Source organism: Triturus cristatus, chromosome 7 (assembly GCF_964204655.1).
Source record: "Triturus cristatus chromosome 7, aTriCri1.1, whole genome shotgun sequence".
NCBI classification, from domain to species: domain Eukaryota; kingdom Metazoa; phylum Chordata; class Amphibia; order Caudata; family Salamandridae; genus Triturus; species Triturus cristatus.
Genome location: NC_140590.1, coordinates 600,992,427 through 601,010,880, shown reverse-complemented (window position 1 = coordinate 601,010,880; position 18,454 = coordinate 600,992,427). Strand labels below are relative to the sequence as shown.

General features: G+C 41.8%; 1 protein-coding gene across 1 annotated transcript in view; it reads left to right on the top strand.

The window, feature by feature from the left end:
• SMIM36 (small integral membrane protein 36) overlaps positions 1 to 15,647 on the top strand; it is a 333,253-nt gene extending 317,606 nt beyond the window's left edge. The window contains exon 3 of the transcript XR_014966559.1: positions 7,458 to 15,647. The gene's annotated coding sequence lies outside the window, so the exon portion shown is untranslated. The remainder of the gene's footprint in view (positions 1 to 7,457) is intronic.
• Positions 15,648 to 18,454: the final 2,807 nt, after the last annotated feature.

Here is an 18,454-nt window from a genome sequence, read left to right as displayed (position 1 = left end):
ATTCCGCTCCCAAAAGGTGGCAGCAGTTTGAGAGCTCCTGCTTGCTGGGAGTGGAGTTCTTGTTTGCTCTGACTTAGCTCCCACCAAGTCGGAACAAACCACTATATCCCCTGGGTTGGCACCCCAGGACATAGCAGGAGCCATTTCTGGGGGGTGGCACTCCCCAGAGCCACTTTCACAAGCCTGCACCAGGAGGTGGTGGTGTCCGGAGCCGTATATGGCCCAGGAGGGGGGTCGTGTGGAGCCCATCCAAGTTTAATATATTACATGGCCCCAGGGAGGTGATGGTGTTGGGGCCCAGGGGGTCCTGTGGTACCCCTTTAATATGTTTTTTATTGCCCCTAGTAGGTGGGGGTCCATGGAGGAGATCCGTCCTACAGAAATAAAGCCCTGTGAAGGTGATGGTCCCCAGGGCTTCAAAGGAGCCCAGGAGGGGATCTGATCAGCCCCCCTCCATTTGGAAAGATTAGCACCGGGAAGGTGGTGGTCCCCAGGACTCATATAGCCTTGGAAAGAGGGCCCTTGTGGCCCTCCTTTTTTTTTAAAAATGCCTCCAGGACCTGGTCACCCAGGGGCTGTTTTCAAAACAAGCCCTGGATCCCGCACATTTTTTTGAGGGGAGGATTCGTGAATCCAGCCACAATTCCAGCAGGACAATAAAAAAATGCTTTTTGGCGCAGTAGAACTCCAGGACCAAGGCTATGGGGTCAGGGTATTCCTACCCTGTCCCTTTTCTTTCTTTTTTTGCGTTTTATGTGGGACTCGGGAGAAGTATATATTCCCCACTGGCAGTTGCTAGAAGGAAGTTATATACACATACATATAATAATGTTATATATTAAAATATTTATGATTTACCATGTTAAACTATATATATATATATATATATATATATATATATATATATATATAGTTTATCTATATTCCAACACCTGCCACAAAATCTACCGAACTCCTTTAGTGACGGGTGCTTCCTACGTGCATGTGGCATGCACAAGTTAAATTATCCAACAATTGTCCCTCCATTCAAGAACGCCATCGGAGCACTCACAGCCTTTAGCCTTTAGAGTAAGCTTCCATTATCTTAATGGGAAATATGTTCATACCTCACAGATTGCACTGTATCTATGCCACTGTTTGTTTTATTCCGGGAGCAATACAGTGCAATCTGCGAGGTATGAACATATTTCCCATTACGATAATGGAAGCTTACTCTAAAGGCTTGTTTATCATGGATATTAAAAACTCCACTATGGGACTGAAATGAAATCTACATACACTCAATGATGGCGGCGTGAAATAATGAATGGACTATGGTGAAAGTGCAGTCCTTTCTTGCTTGCCACTATGGAGGGGGAGCAAAATGAGTTATTTAAACATTCTCAATGCTATTGATCTGTTTCACTTAACAGCATTTGATAAAGGCCTGGCGGCTGAAACGCGTCATGCTGGATGAAATAAATGTTTTAAAAGCAAAGCCTGTGAGTGCTCCGATGGCGTTCCTGAATGGAGGGACAATTGTTGGATATATATATATATTTACTAAAAACAATATTTTTGTATGTTTTTCAACAATATTAGTGTAACACAATATTTCTTTCTATATTTTTGTTCTTACCACTATAAATATAGGGAGACAATATTTTTGTAAACAATATTTTTGATACAATATTGTTGTTACACGATATTAGTGTTATTAATGTTGCATAGTTTCATAAGTTCAAATCTTGCAACTCAGCCTTCCATTTCTGGAAAAAAAAGTGAGACAGAATACGAAATCTGCCTTTTCTCCATGGTCACCCCTGATTTGATCGCCTTTTCTGAAAACAATTTTATTGTTTTTTTAACTCAGTACAATTTACCTCTGCTAAGCAAGAATAAGGTGCCTGTGTGTCCCCTTAAAACATGGCTAAGTTGGCTTTTTGCAGGTTAGCACATTTAACTTGCCTGTCAGACCCTACTGTATGATCTAGAAAATGTACCTAGGGCCTGGCAGTTAAAAGTCACTTGTGAAGTGTAGCACCTATTGTGCAATCCACATATTAGGCTGGCAAAACATGGCTTCAGGTCTACCATTGTAACGTGGCTGCTGCAGTGTAAAACATAAGTGCAGCCTGCTAAAATAACACTTTAGACAGATGTTATTACTTAGGCCTTGTAGCCCACAAGGTAGAGTGCATTGTATTTTTAAAGCGGGAGAAATAGAAAATCAATGTTACCATGTACCTACAGTGACCAGGCCCCAAAAGCTATTTTCCTTCTGGCAGGTCTGGCTATCCCTTACAGAAAACCAGCATACAGATTATAGTATTAACACTGCTATCTTGGGTTTGGGACCAGCAAGGAAAAAAACAGTTTTAAATAGGTATTAAAAATCCAATTTAATTGTGAAGTTGGATTTTTTAATATTATTAAGGAAAAGTAACTTTTAGAAAGTAACATTTACCCAGCCTGAAGCTCTTGAAGGCTGATTTGCATTACCTCTCTAGTAGCTCCCCAGCAAGTACTTAGCCTTTAACAAGGTTTGAAATTCTTCCCAGGAGTCACACACTAGCCCACTTTGATAGACATGATGACCTGAATGGCCAGTTATCACTTCTGTGAGCACAGCTGGACAGTCAGGGTGAGGACTGCTGCCCCTTCTCTTGGCACAACAATGTCACATTCTACCTGAGGCACATTTAAAGATGTTGCACCCTTGAAAGGGATCAAACATGATAAGATCACAATTCTTATATATACTCTGTCTGGTTGCTGAAGGATGGTGGTTTGTCTTCCCAGACATCTGTCTAATTTTTTGTTGTATGTCCATGGCCTTGTTTGAAACTGGATTTTAGCGTTAGATGAGGGAGGACACTAGTCATTTCCATAGCACACTCCCATACACACCCTCAGCTATCATAGTTTAATGTGGCTGAAGTCCATCTTGGAATTGCCGAGACACCATTTAGGGCCTCTTTGCAGTAAGGCAAACAGGAATTACTAAAAATGTAGGTAGTCCAGGGCTTGCCAACTTTTACCCCACCCCAACCTTTATCTCACCCAGGAGTCACTCCCATCCACTAACAAGTGCCCGACATACATTTGGCACCTCAAGGCACCGTCCCCAGAATACTCTCTGGACCTATGGAGGATCAGAAGAGGACTGGACTTGGTGTCTGTGACCTTAGTGGAGCCCTGAAGGACTAGAGCTGCTCCCTCTGGCACCCAGGACAAAGAAGTGAACTCCAAGGGTCAGTTTGCTGACCATCTATATGGCTACCGGCACACACAAGCCGCAGGAGGTCTTTTCCCTGAGGTGCCTAACTGAGCAGAGGCAACTGTCTGACACCCTGAGAATCTCTATTTGTCTTCCCTGAGGTCTTGGGTGCCTTAGAAGTGTGCTCCCGCGGTTGCTTGACCCCTGAACTGGTTTTAAACTTTTGAAAACTTTGCCACCATGACACCAGGGGGAAATGTTGAGGTAAGTATCAGACTGGCACCCTCACAGCATTGGATTGAATTCCATCTTCATCCCTCCACAGAGATCTCTGCACATACAAAAAAACAACCAACTCCTATTCTGGGCCTGGGTCTTGAAACTTTTCTGCAATAAATCTCAAAAGCTTCAGAGAGTCAACGGGGCTAACCTGTTTCAGGTATCCGGGGATTCAGTTTCATGGCAGTGGCTACAGTTTCAATTACGCCCTCATAGAGAGGAGTTTTGTTCCAAAAAAGTGATAAAGTCCCTTTCTGAAGTTTTGAGACTTGTCAACTTCCAGACTTTCACCAGGACCACCAGGACCAATCCACTTGGGTTATCTGATCCGAGCTTCACCGATGTTTGCCTTAAATCACGCCTACGTTCCAGTCTGCTGCAGCCATTGACTTTCACTAGTGCTTTTTGGTGCTGTTTTCACCTAAAAACTTGAAAAACATGTCTCCATCTCTCCTCATTGGATTTTAGTCGTTTTGGTGTCATTTTGGTAATAAATGTTACTCTATTTTTATTACTTGGTGTTTTGCCTTTACTGTTTTGGTGTTGCATAAATACTTAACACATTTCCCTAAATTTAGCCTGTCTGCTCTGTGCCATCACTACAAGGGGGCTGAGCTCAGGTTAATTTAGTGTTTGTTAGGTTGCACCCTAACAAACAATGTTATTATTCTTTGAGGTGGCAGCTGTCCACTCCAAATAATCAACTTTCTTACAAACAGCAAAAACTATAAGAAAACAATTGTGATGTCCTACCATCAATACAACATTCCTGAAATGCTATGTTTCCCTGACCTGAATAAACAACACAGGTATATAAGCTTCAAATAATTGTGATGTTTTTGGGCATTTCGAATGGTAGAGTGTATAACTCACTTACAACACTGATGATATTAGCTGAAGATTAACTCTCACCTGTGGAAGTGGTGGTGTCCTTTCATCTGAAGTCCTGAAAAGCCCACTTCCACCTTCCGAACTGTGACCACAATGAGTAACACACACAATCAAAGAGTTTAAAATCTTGACAAGACAAAAAGGAGATGGGGTACAGAGATGAGAGGTGGAGGTTGACTAAAGGAGAGCATGAGGCTAGAAAATATAAGTAAGTAAAAAAGAAAAGGAATGATAAGACAAAAGAATAGAAAGAAAACAAGAGGATGAAACAAGAATAAAGAAGTGATTAAAATGGGAGAAGAAATATGACAAAGGCTGATCAATGAGGAGTAGGGAGAATGAACACCAAAAAGTAGAGAAGGGGAAGAGGATGATGTGAGAGGTGGATTAAAGAATAGTCTGAGGAAGTAGGATGGACAGGGCCGGGTATTGATTAGCAAAATGAGTGATGAAGGTAGGGGGATGAGTAAGCATGTACTGAGGCAGGGCTGATAAGAGAGCCAAGGGCTAGAAATACAGAAGAGTGAAGGTGGAGGATAACACTCGTGAAGGATGAGGATGATGAGAAAGGAAGGTGGTCACATAGGAAGGTCATCAGCAAATGATAAGTGGTAGAGGAGGGGCCAGAGAAGGAGTGTGAAGAGACTGAAGGATAGTGGTAGAAAAAAGAGGAGAGATTAATGGACAGGTAGAGTGACTGGTAAAGAGGGAATGATGGCAATGGGATAGACTGGTGCGAGACAAGAGAAAGGGAAAGAAAAGGAAGCATGCCAGTCACTATTTAAGAGAGACGACCCAATTTTGAGGCACTAACACAAGCTTAGGATACATTCTTCTCCTTAGGCTGGAAACAAAATAGTGGTTGAGAAACAGCAAATTACAAGTCCAGCCGTCAACCTTGTCATATATACTTTTGGCACAGTGGGCAAATAGGGGTAAAAACAGGCCCACTTTTTATGTCTCGTTTGGTTTTGATGCTTAAGTTGCTACATTTGATTTCTCTTTGAATTGTAACTTTGCAAATTTAGTTAAAATACGCATGGCCCCAGGTCTTTGTAGATCCCATGTGTGCTCTGGAGTATGTGCTATATAATTTAGGCCTCAGTGCTGCCACTGTTGGGAATGTGGAGAGCTATCTGTGAAGAACAGATACAGAAATTTGCCAGGCCTAATTACACACACCCATGCACCCACACAACAACACATGCATCACCCCTTAGGCAGCAGCAGTGAAGGTGAGGTTCACTGAAGAGGGTGAGGTGGAGATTCCAGGGTGAGGTGGAGAGAGAGAAGGGTGAGGTGAAGAGAGGGGAAAGTGAAGCAGAGAAAAAGGAGGGTAATAGAGAGGATGCTGAAGCGGGGAGATAGTGAGAGAAAAAGGAGGATGGTAAGTGGATGAGAAGGCGGCACTTTGGAAAGACAGTGAGGTTAAGCAAGAGTGAGAAAAGGGTGAGGAAGAGAGAGGGACGAGGAAGAGAGAGAATGGTGAGGTGGACAGACAAGGGTGAGATGGAAATAGAAGGGTGAAGTCAGAGTAATTTGACGACCAGTAAGAGGATGGCGAGGTCCGGATAGTGAAAGTAGGATAAGGCGGAAAGAGAAGAGGGGGAGTTGAGAGAAATAATGCGGTGAAGTGGAGAAAGATAAGGAACAGCAGGGAAACGGTTGGGTAAGTTGGAGAGAGTAGGATGAGGTGTAAAAAGAAAATAATGAGGTGGAAGGATGTGGAGGGTAAGATGAACGGGACAGAGGGGGGAAGTGAAGAGAAAGTAAGGTGATTTCAGATCAGGAAGGAGAGATAGAGACAAAAGAGGGTGACATAGACAGACCTGAAGAGATCAGGCCCATAGATTTAAACCTCTCAAAATACACAGTTAAAACTAGTAGAGAGGACCCAGCAGTAAGTATGGTATGCAGCTTATATCTGCACAAGGCCATCCAGTATACACAGACCCAGTTCAGACACCTGGGAGACAGACTCTGGGCCACCCCGCACATCTTTATGTCCCACTCATGCTTTTTCATGGCCCTCCCAGATCCAAAATCCTGGTGCTGGGACTGATTGCCAGACCCAGGCAGTCTTAGGGCCTGATTATGAGTTTGCCGGTCCGTGGTCTGCCAAACTGACGGTGGCGCTGCAGTGGTGGTGCGGTCTAACCACTGTATTACAATATTAGTGGTCTGACCACAAGGACCACCGTCACTGCCGGGGGTCCACAGTGCCTAGATGGTGGGGCAATGGTCCGGGGCAGCAGTATGCTGGCTGTGCCACTGCTTCACCGCCACTGCCAAGCCTATTACAATTTCCAGACCTCCACACTTTTCATGGCAGTGAGCCAGCCATGAAAAGTGTGGCGATCAGGAAAGTAAGGGGGATCTACAGAGGCCCCTGTGCATGGGGTGTATCCAAGGGGGCACATGCTGTGGCCTCCTTTGTACATGCACCCCTGTTCCTGTACGGCATGGACAGCACAGTCCATTCCATGCAGGAACGTGCTTTGGCACTCCCTCTGCACTGCAGTTCTAAGGCTCACATATGGGCCTTAGAGCTGCACCACCTCGGGACCACCAAAGCACCGCCCGCCAGACCACGTGAAAACGGTAAAACAAAATATAACTTTGCTGTTAAATAAGCCCATGTAAATGGCAAGTGTTCATAAACGTTTCACCAATTCTGTAACTGGTTTGAATAAGTGAGAATTAAGAAATGTTTCTATTTACTGAAATCAGTAGCCTGGAAACGAAGCAGCTTTGTATGGGTACTCCCAATTTTGTCAGGAAGTGAAGGGATCTGGCAAAAAAATAGTTTTCCTAAAGGCTAAGGAGAACAAAAGTTTACCTTTCCCATATGACGGTTTGTGGTCATCCGTGACATTTCATATGCTATCTAAGAAACAATGGGTTGTTATTTTGCTGATAGCATGATAATTGGAAATCATTTCCTACTGCAAAATTGAACACTTTTGCTTACACCAATCTTGAAATATCTAAATTACATTTTTACGTTGATCATTTACTCTCTTTAACATGCTTGGTCCTTTAAATGGAAATATTTGTAATTGATGTTTATTTGGTCTTTTTTCCACAGAAACAAAAATTCCAAGACGATGATAGTGATTCTCATTTCTGCAAGTCTGCCTGGTACATCTTGTGCTATACGTGTGGGTGCGCTCTAGCTGATCGGATCTAATTTGGGATGTGGCTACAACGTGCTGAAAGGTGACATTAAACAATAAAAGGTGCACAACATCACCTACAGCACAGGGTAATCTTCTCCACATCTGGATGAGCGAGATTCATCTTGCCAACCATCTTCTCAACCTGAAGGAAAAGAGAAATGATCCTCCCAAGATCATGCTTTTGATACATTGCTAATCAGTGACACCACTGTGATAGCCTGTACTAGATTCTCATTTCTGTTTGCATGCATCACTTATGCTAACACCTATGCGTTGGTCTTTGAGAAAATGGAACGGCGTAATGTGAGCACCAATCGGACTTTGCATGCAACCTGAAAACCTACGCTGCTCAAGGAGAGGATATGGATAAATAATCCTGGCTTATCATCTTCTACCCACTGGTTGTGCCGAAGACCAGTGTTTCTACAGAATGGCAGGTTCAGTGAGCGACTGTCTTCCACGGTCTGTGAATGGGGTAGCAGATAAACATTCGGAATTACAACAAGTTCACAAGGCCCTTCTGGAGCTAATGCTTCCTGGCTTCTCAATTCTAAAGACTGTGCCCCTCTTTACAGGAAGCTTCTTGGCACCAGGCAGCTGAATATCATAATGTGAACCCAATGGTACTAAACTGTCATTACTGCACTGCAGTGCAAAGCGTTGAGACTCCTGAACCCTTGGCAATATTTATGTGGTAAAGACACAATTTATGCTCCAAATTAAATTTCACCTGATAGGATGAAGAGCTTATTTTGGTAATCTCAAAGAATGGTTGACATTTCTGAAAGGTTATTCAGCATTACATCCTAAGCATTTTAGGAAAATGGTGGGCTGCACTTGGAAGCTTCTCAAACAAAGTCCTCAGCCGAATTGTTACCTTTGAACTTTCCGCAGTTGGTGGATATACAGAATACTTGTGTTTCATGTTAACTCATGCACTGGGACTATACTGTTGCACATCATTTACAATGGGGTTTTCTTTCCAGCATGGATCCTGCGTGTGACTTTATTAGATACAGATCTCTTTAGGCCTACTGAAATCCAGATAGCAGGAAAGATCTGAGAGCGTATAAAGCAGCGTATGGACCCATCTGTGCCTCGACTGATCCGACATTTTTTATATGATCTATAGAGTGGATGGGCATTGCGAAGAGGGTGCAAAACTGGAATGAACAAAGGAGTAAAGTGCTGAGGTATAGCCTGAAATGAAAGCGGAAAGTAAAGTGCAAAAAAGATACACAACTTTATCTGTGAATCCATGAGCAAGTTGATGTTGTGTTTATAAATACTGACATACCCATAGCCATACTCTCCTTTGTGTGTGAAGGTGTGCTTGTCAAAACATTATTCATCCCAATCAAGCAGTAACAGTCAGTGATCTAATTGTGTAACAATAACTCCACAATCTAATAAGCATATGCCCCTAACACTGAAGGCCCACTTGTATTTAATGAGAGACTCATTAGTTAGCGGAACATCTTGACACATTTCAAGCCTGGGGACACGCATTTTATAATGGACTTAGCAAAGAAACTTTGCCATAATCCTCGCACTTCCGTGGATTCAATTATCTTGCGTCATAGTATAACTTCAATGAAACGTGGATTCTTGTCCGATTAGTAAAAATACTATTTATACTTCATTCGACTGTCCATGTCACATCATCAATTATTACACGTTCTTCATAGCACAATGATACATTTAATGTGTACCAATGAATACCCCACAAACTGTGAGACCATATGCATTCTGAGCACCACGAACCATCCTTCTAGAGATTCAAAGGTCCATCAAATCTAACAGGACAATGCTCAGTCCATAAAACACCGGGTGACTGTCTCTTCATCATTTAATATATAGAAGCGATTGGTGCCACCAGTCACAAAGGATCAACTTAATTCAACTTAATCATGCCAGAAAAGTAACAGAGGCAATCAACAAATCCAACCTCACAAGTTTAGTTGAATAAAACAAAACAATGTTGATCTTATTGTAGAGAAAGAAAATATATTCCCAATAAGCTGGGGCTGAAAGATGTTGGCTCCTTATATTTGCCTGCACTATTCCTATATCAATTTCATGATGTCTTCCAAAGGTAGACCTGTTTTGAAGAAATTACAGTATAGATTTGAGATTGGTACCAGGGTGCACTTTATGTCTCTGGGATATTGTTGAGATCTTTGCATTGGATCCATCCTTGTCTCAAGGGTGCAGTCAGAACAAAAAAGATTCTTGGTTTCAGATATCATGGCAGGAAATTAAAACACTGAAGTCTGCCAATGTTACTGAATCATCGATTGCTGTAAAGAAATGTCCGGATAATGCAGGGATAAAATAAGCTTGTTCTCAGCTACTTGAAAGCTCTGCAACTGGAGCTATACCAACTGAGCTAATAAGGGCATGAAAAAATGTAATTGTGCAATGCACTTTGCAATTTAGTTTGCATTCAGAGGCTAGCTAGAACGTTATGCACACATAGGTGTCCAAGTCAGAAAAATGTAAATAGGATTCCTAGACATCAGTACAATTGTCTCATACTGCCTTTCACTGGATATCAAATTTACCCAGGGGGGTAAGCAAGTAGGTTACTTGATTAGACCGCCAAGAAGAGTGCCAATTTGTGCCAATTAGAAAGGCAATTTTGTAGGTAGTAGACATCTGCCCACTGAAAAATGTACTAAGGTATCTGACCCCTTTCACGTAAGCTAATGAACAAATCCGCAGAGAGTCATGAATTACTGCAGTGAAAGAACAAATTCGAACCAAGTAGTAAAAGGCTCTGTAACCATGTGCCAAACCATTGTGCCATCAATTCTAGCATAACCTTACCGTCTTATGTCTTTGGTTCTGTTAGATAGAATAGCTCTAGATTCATGGATTAAGTCTATGCAGATCAATGTAAATGTGGAAACCTAACAAATTTAGACACACTATTGTAGAAAAAGATTTGTAAGAAACGTACTTGTTAGCTGGTAAGATAGCTCAGTGGGCTGAATGCTCACTTTGAAATCTGTGTGTGATCTGCAGGCCATAGGTTGTATTCCCAGCAGGGTCAGCTTGCCTTTCATCCTTTGTAGGTGATAAATGAGTACTTCTGCCTGACGCAATGTGGTGACTGTCTACAAAGCAGAAAAAACTGTGTGTTCTATACTCTAAAGATAGCTGGCACATCGAACCAGGTCCATCTTCAGAGTTTAAAAGTTTAGGAAACAATGCTGCATTAAGCATCTTGCATCACATAATGTAGCCACCATTTTGAAAGTATAGAAAACAATGTTTCCAAATGTTTTCTATACTTTTTTGCATGGGCAGTCGCCACTGCTGTCCTTCCCAGTGCTGGTGCATTAAAAGCACCCAGCATTGCAAAGTCAATTGAAGCGGAAGAAAAGGAGCTGTAGGGGAGGGAAGAAAGGCAAGGTTGCACCAAGCCGTGGGGCGCGAGGGAGCAATAGAGTTGATGAGGGAGAATATTAAATCCAAAGCTGTATATTACATAGAGTGGTGGAGGGGCAACAGAGGAGAAGGAGGGTTGGGGGTAGCAACTGCAAGCTGCAGCCGAGCAGCAGCAGAGACCAGAGAGGGGTGGCGGAGCATCAACAGGGTGGAGAAGCATCATTGAAATTAAAGAGCTAAGCAGGACAGGGATGAGAGAAGCATCATGCAAGCTTGGGCAAGGGAGAGAAACATGGAGAGCAAAGGGCCGGAGAGTGAAGGGGAAGCAGCGTACAGGTGAGATCAGGAAACACATGCACTCCCATGGAATACTACAATGAAGAAAAACATTAGTTTCCTGACTAAATGCAGTGGAAGACTACCAGTTACACAATCAGAAAGATGGTAAAGAAGCTTTCCTCCAGGGAAGTAACAAACTCATAATATGCAATAGGATGAACAAAGTTCACAGTAAGCATTGACAGTGCCCACAATAGGTGTTTTGACAAAGCAAGACATACATTGTCCTAAGTAAAACACGCTGGCTTAAAACACAATGTAGATAGCAGATTATTACTTGCAATATGGTTTCTTGTCCTCCATTTAGAAATAAACGTAACCAATACATCAATAATTTATGCATTGTGAAGCAAATAAGGTTTAATGCTGAATACAGATGGATACCTACACTCTTAACGGTAGTATATTTACAAAGTAAATAATGGAGTTGGGTAAATCTATGTCCTCAACAGTGATGAGCAACATTGCCACAGGAGCTACCTTATTTCCCACGTAAATGCGTCAGAGGAAAGCTGTTAACACTAAGTAGAGTAATAATGCAATGTTGAAAGATATTATTATAGCTGGGTCTGGTGGCTCAGTGGACTAATGCACCCAGGAAAGGATCTGCGTGTGACATAGTCCCAGGTTTGAAACCCAATCTGCCTGCTCATCCTTTCAACCTGATGGGGACAGTAAAAAGGGGTAACACTGAGTTGATGAACAATAACCATCTGCTGTTGAGTGCCACAATGCCTGAAAGGGTGCTTTACAAATGCATATGTCATGGTATCCCTGCCCTTCATTACTTTGAAATCCATTTTTAGGAATTGCACAGAAAATGTTTTCATTTGCAGTTCACAGTACTTCAAAAGGGGCTACAAAGTTGGTGCTTCACTTGAAACAATTCAGATTTCATTGTGAAATTAGCTCATGATATATGACAATGCTCTCAATATCAACTAGAAACAGGCAAACATATTTTCATCCCAGTATTCAAAGAATGAGAATATTCGGATACTAAATTAATCAAGAGATTCTGTTAATAAAGAAATGATAAAGTGCCAGTATGTCAAGAGCATATATATAGTGAAGGCTTCTTTTTCACTTTATCTTCCCAGGACTACATAACAGAAGAGACACTCCTTTTTAGGTTTCGCCTGCAAAGCTCTTACGCTGTGCTTGTGAAATCTATTGTATTTAATATAAATCTTAAAAGGGGTTTACATCCCGCCCTAACTTTTCATTTGCTTATTTCCTTGCCACTTACATTTCCTCTGTTTTATTGGTTGTAGCATACTATTTCCTGTTGTTCTTGCACAGCTTTTGTCTTATCAGTGTCCTATGGCCCAAGTACTCCTATTCATCCGCAAATGGCTTTGCTATTTACGAGCAAGCTCTCTCATTCTCCTCCTTCCACTCTCTGCGATGTTTTTTATTACTTAGCAACATGCACCCTTGTTTACTTTCCCTTCTTCTCTCCCTCCTTCACCCACACTCCTTTGTGTTTATTTTTTTTGTGAGCGTGTGTGGGTGTATTCCTTTTTCTCCCAAATACATTGTTGCTGTGCATGCTCGTGTACTCCTTTCTCACCCCCTCCCCGGCAAGCTTTCTTAGCAAAGCACTGCTGGAGGAGGCTTGCCAGTGAACTGGGGGAGGCAGTGCTTGTGGAGCGGGCAGGGCCGGGGTTTCATGCTCCGTTCCTCGGTGCTCAGTGCAGGCTTGCTCATTGCTCGGGTTTGGGGCTGCAGGGACACATGACACCCTGACTACGCTGCTGTATGGAGCCCAGTGTGAGTTGCCTGCTTGATGCCTAGCAAGGCCCGGCATTACACAACATTTGCATGGCACGAGTGCTCTGAATGGGTTGATCGTGGGCTGTGCTGCGGATTAAGAACTTCTTAATGGCTCACTTATTCACGCAATTGCCTGCAGCATGTGAGCGGTTATTGAGGCGAGAATGCAGCCGTCCACTTACCCAGATCATCTTTTACAGGTGTGTGCCATAGGGAAATGTTGGGGGGGACTTGATATGTTGCAAATAAAGCTGTATGCATGGCATGGCATTGAGTGTACTGGCTGGCTAACACGTACTTGAGTTTACGAATGCTGCTGTGTTAAACACACAGCTTTTCAGTTCTATTTGTCTGTTTATTTCAATGAAGTGTGCACAATAGACACACTGTCGATTCTTGTGGATCAGTCCTTTCTGGTCTGTGGACAGAGAGAGCACATCAAGCCTCACTGTCCTCGTTCTGTCTTTGTATTTACAGTGATTCCACGCCTTCATGTGCGTTCCTTTCACCGAAAACATTTAGCCCACTTAGGTGCAAGATGCACCTGCCTCTTTACTATCAATAACATGCTCAGGTGTTTGCTGTTTTGGCCATCTGCCATGAGAGAAATGTTGCCAAGATTACGGCTTTATCCTTTTTCCTTTGCTGTAATATTTTCATTATATGGAAGTGAATATCACTAATGCTGACAGGTGCATCAAATGCTTGTCTGTTGTTTGTTTCTCTGACATCTTGCCATGGCATTCTTAAGGATTGGTTTCGGGACGTTTTTGAATCGTGAACTTACATCCCTTGGTAGCTTTTTTTTCTCAAAGTGCCATTGATTTATTTACTCTGTCCTGCATAGGCAGGAGGGCGGGGAAATTATTATGATAGTGACATGCAATTGAATTCATTTGTTTGTAGAGCATTTCTTTTAACGCTTGGGTATATCCGATGTGTGCCCAACATTTGCTCACTCCAGCTAAAATGATGCAGACGTGAGGGGTTTGTTCAATAGTTCAGCACTTCACTGGTTGCCAGTGTCGCATTTTTCCATGGTACTGCATGTTTTCATTTAGCCGCATGGGTCAGCAGACACGTCTTGACATTTTATCTGTCACCTATGCCATGCATTCTTAATATTGTCATTCCCTAAGTGCAGTGCTGTACCATGTCTAGACATAACAGAGCGTGCACTGAATTTACATTTGTTGCTAGTTTCAGGCTTGCATGAGAAGCCGCCATATGGGTTAATGTTTTGAAAACTGAATACTTTTGTTGGCTGCATATTTTTGGTTCCAATGTCTTTTATTGAATGTCCTTATGTCAGAACGCATTCTTTGAGGTCTTGCCTGCACTGCCCGTTACCTAATCTCCCAATAGCTGCACACATTTCAAGCGTATTTGTCGAAGGGAATGTTTTGTTTTTCCTTTGTCCCCCGCCCTTTACCTAATCTCTGCGGATTATAATACCAGCAGTTACAGCACAATATATAATCTTTCTCAATAAAAAAGTCATATCACTTTCACAGAGTTTCAGTAACTTATATTGCACACCTGCTCACCAAGTTACAACTTACAACAAAAACAGCTTAGTATTAATTACATAAGCGAAAACTATTGCATTTACCATTGCTTGTTCACAATGTTGCTTCTGGCTATGCAGCCCATTCGAGAGGTCCTGAGTCCAGTCAGATTTTCTCACTTGCATTGAGGGGAACAGAAGAGAAGAGACATTTACCTATTCATTAATTTAGATGCACAAGAAATCCTTAATGCCTAGAAAGGCACAAGGAGAATAATCAACTTAAAGACCTTTCGGACATGAATGGCATTAAAGTATTCTGGGTAATGGCTCAGATGAGAGAAGTCTGAGGTTTTTCTCATGATTGCCACCCATTCTCAGAACACAGTTAGTTGCTCCTTTTCTCAGATGGTCAGCAAAACGAAAAACAAATCGACATCAACATTGAAAGGGTCTGTGAAGACCTTTTGAATTCCACAATTGACAGCCTGGTCCAATGTCTGAAGAAAACATCCAGAGATTTGAGAGGTTCTCAAATATAGCCTGATTAATTTGTATATATTTGGATATCATTTTCTCAAACAGTCAGTCACCTCCCTGCACACATTTCTAATTTTGCCTTTTTACTTAACTTTGACTCCCTGTTCCCGTCACTATTCTCCATACCATTCTCCTTTCCATGTGCTCGCCCACATTTTCAATGCCCACGATTCCTGGAAGAACCGATTGTAGCAAGGTGATAAGAGCCCCTTCCTGTATTCCAGTTTCAATAGAAAAACACAATTTGCTGTTGGAGTTTGATCTCACTGTTAGTTCTGCACTTTGATGTACTGTTGGTTTGACTCCAGTGATGAATCTCAAGCAAGAGTGCAATGTATGAAAAATAAACAAATAAACAAATCAAATAGCAATTGATCATCGTGCTATTGTTTAGTGAGTTGTTTAGTGAGTGAAAGTGTCAAATGCAGTGTTATTACACATATTAACATTTTAATATTAAGATTTACGTGCTGGAAGTTCTGGAGATGGAAAGAATTTATAACTGCATATTTAAACAGTATCACATTGGGCATAACCTGACACCTAGTCTATCTGAGAGCAAGATAACAAACTGTTTTTGTTTAGTTGCAAGATATGGAAAATAAAAGAATCTTCGAAATTGTACAAGAAGTTATTCAGTTTATACCCGTATATTTACAAATTATTACATAAACCGCTTGAGCCTTAGTGACAGTATCTTAATAGTCTACAAGTACATACTAATGAAGAATGTGGTTAGGTGCATAAAGAGAGTCTCTATAGCAACCTGGGCTTGGTAACATGATTAATCGTATCATTAATATTTTCATATTGAAATAGATAACATTCTGGCATAATTTTCAACTTGTGTATCAGAGCAACAAGTGCTAATGCATGTGCTAGCTGCCATCTTCAGACGAGACTGAAATTTTTAATTTAAACCCATCTACTGATAAACATTTTTAATTTAAATCCATCTACTGATAAAACATTCTTACTTGTGCATAATGCATTTCACACTTAATTTTGCAACCTTTGACACCTCATCCATTTTTCCACCCAGTGACCATAGAAAAAACTATAATATTCATTTTCTGATAGACCACTGGGGAGTCCACTACATTCCCGATCAGAGAAATCCTTATACCAGGTTCAGTTCTGATCCCTAATATTGTGCTGTTCTGCCAAAAAACTTTCATACAGAATTCCTCTGACCGTGGGTAACTCTATAACATTTGCTTCTATGTCCCAGGGTCAGAACCACGCCTTGTGCAAGCCAAGGAGACTTTTTCAGGATTTCTGGAGCTGCTCCTCTTGGTTCTTTTTAAGGCTCCCATGACCTTAGCGACAGCACTTAGGGTTCAGGACTCATACCATCAGAGGCCACCAGTTCCGTCCAGGGCCAGTTGCAACTGGTATTCTGGTCATGCAAGGAAAAGCGCATCTTGGAGCTTGTTGTTTCCCTGTAGCCACACTTGGGGTCAGCCAACTGATCCTTGGAGTCCCTTCTCAGTCATGGGTACCAGTGGGAGCAGGTCCAGTCCCTAACGTCTCCACACAGGTCACAGACAGCAGGTCGAGCCCATTTGTCTTCTTCCTCTTCTTCCACAGGTCGAGAAAGTGTTAAGATGAGCTGGGAGTGAGATGCTACTTTTGTAGGATTCACTATTGAGTGGATGGAGATGACTACAGGAAGAAATCCAGGGGCAGCCCCTCCCTCTATGGCGGCACATTGCAAACCTTCCCACTGTGCACTATTCTTATGGAATTCCAACATGGCAGACCCCTAATGTCCTTGTGTCTAGGTAAATAAGCAGTCCCATACACCTCAACCACACCAAATGGATTCTGGAACCAGCCCCCTCCCAGTGGGTTGGTGCCAGGATGGCTACACTGTTCTCTGAGATCAAATGGACTCTCTTCCACTTACCAATGAATGAGCATGCCTCATCCTGGTCCCTTTCAAGTTAATTAACTTTCTAAACTCTCTCCAGCTGCCCTTCTTAAGAGAGGTTGAGTCATATTCCCAACACCAATACCTTCCTGCCAAAGTGAATAAGCAATTGTTTCTGCTCTGAAATCAGTTTTCATTCTTCATTAAGAGGAAAGCAACAACAGGGTCCAGCAGATGACAGGCTAATGCTAATTAGCTGGCTGGAGTTTCAGGCAGGCAAAGTCTAACTATTTTCACTTTACTTTCTATATATACGTATCAAAAATCCAACTTCAGCACAGATGTGGATTTCAATAATTATTAAAAACAGTGTTTGAATTATCACTCAAACTAAAGTTGCCAAAATAGTATTTTAATTGCACTTTATTTTTTTCTAATAGAAGCAGCTACAGTCCTTTACAGTGACAATATCTTTTGGGCAATAGTCACTATATTGCCAACATGGAATTCTTATGTTCTATTTTAAAATACTAGCACCCTACCGTGTGGGATACAAGGCTGACAGGAGTGAATTACATAACATTGACAAGCAGGGTTTCTTCCTGTCAAAAAGGGTTAGGGTTTTGACAGGTTGCCTGAAAATTTGAAAACAGTAGCAATCAAGCTACATATGTTTATCTAAACCATGTTGTGATTGTCAGTGACGTGAATGGCACAACATGTGCTGGAGTCCATCTCATTGGTTCACCTTCAATGCCATCGCTGTGTTTTTTTCCTGCACCATATTCCAGGGCCCTACTGGAAAGGTAAATATACCAATTGGGGATTAGCCAATTTTTATCATGATTTAGGGGTCAGAACACATACACTGGTGATTAGACAGCAGTGCAATGTGCAAAATTCAAAACTCCCCAATACCAATCAGCAAAATATGAGGGTGAAGACGCAAAAAGGATTATTTTCTAACACAGTATATGATTTTTGTAAGGGGCACATGGCATGCTTCCATGCAAACCAATTCATTATCTAAATTGTTCTCCATGAATAGATACTTATTTGAACAATTGAGCGATTTCTACAATATATGGTGTGATACTGGGTTAAGGTGTCAAAAATATGTAAGGGTTTGAATCGTACATTTTATTTTTCTGAAAGTTATATAAAAAACATATACTACATAAAATTATCCCAACAGACAACCAGTATTTACCAAGTGAGCTGCACATGTAGTGACATTCTTCTGTTTAACACAGACCTGTCCAGATATAGAGCAGAGTGGTTGATAGATATGTCCAAAATGTAAATATGCCACTACAGTTGGCACCAAAAGCTACTTTTTGGAGATAGCAGCATTCAAAAGCAAGAATAAGATTCTCTGGGAGAGTGCCTGTGTTTGATGAGCAGCAGACAAACACAAATGAGAATGCCCCAAACAGATGCTAAGCTTGCTGGCCATCTGGGAGATTAGCACACTTTTA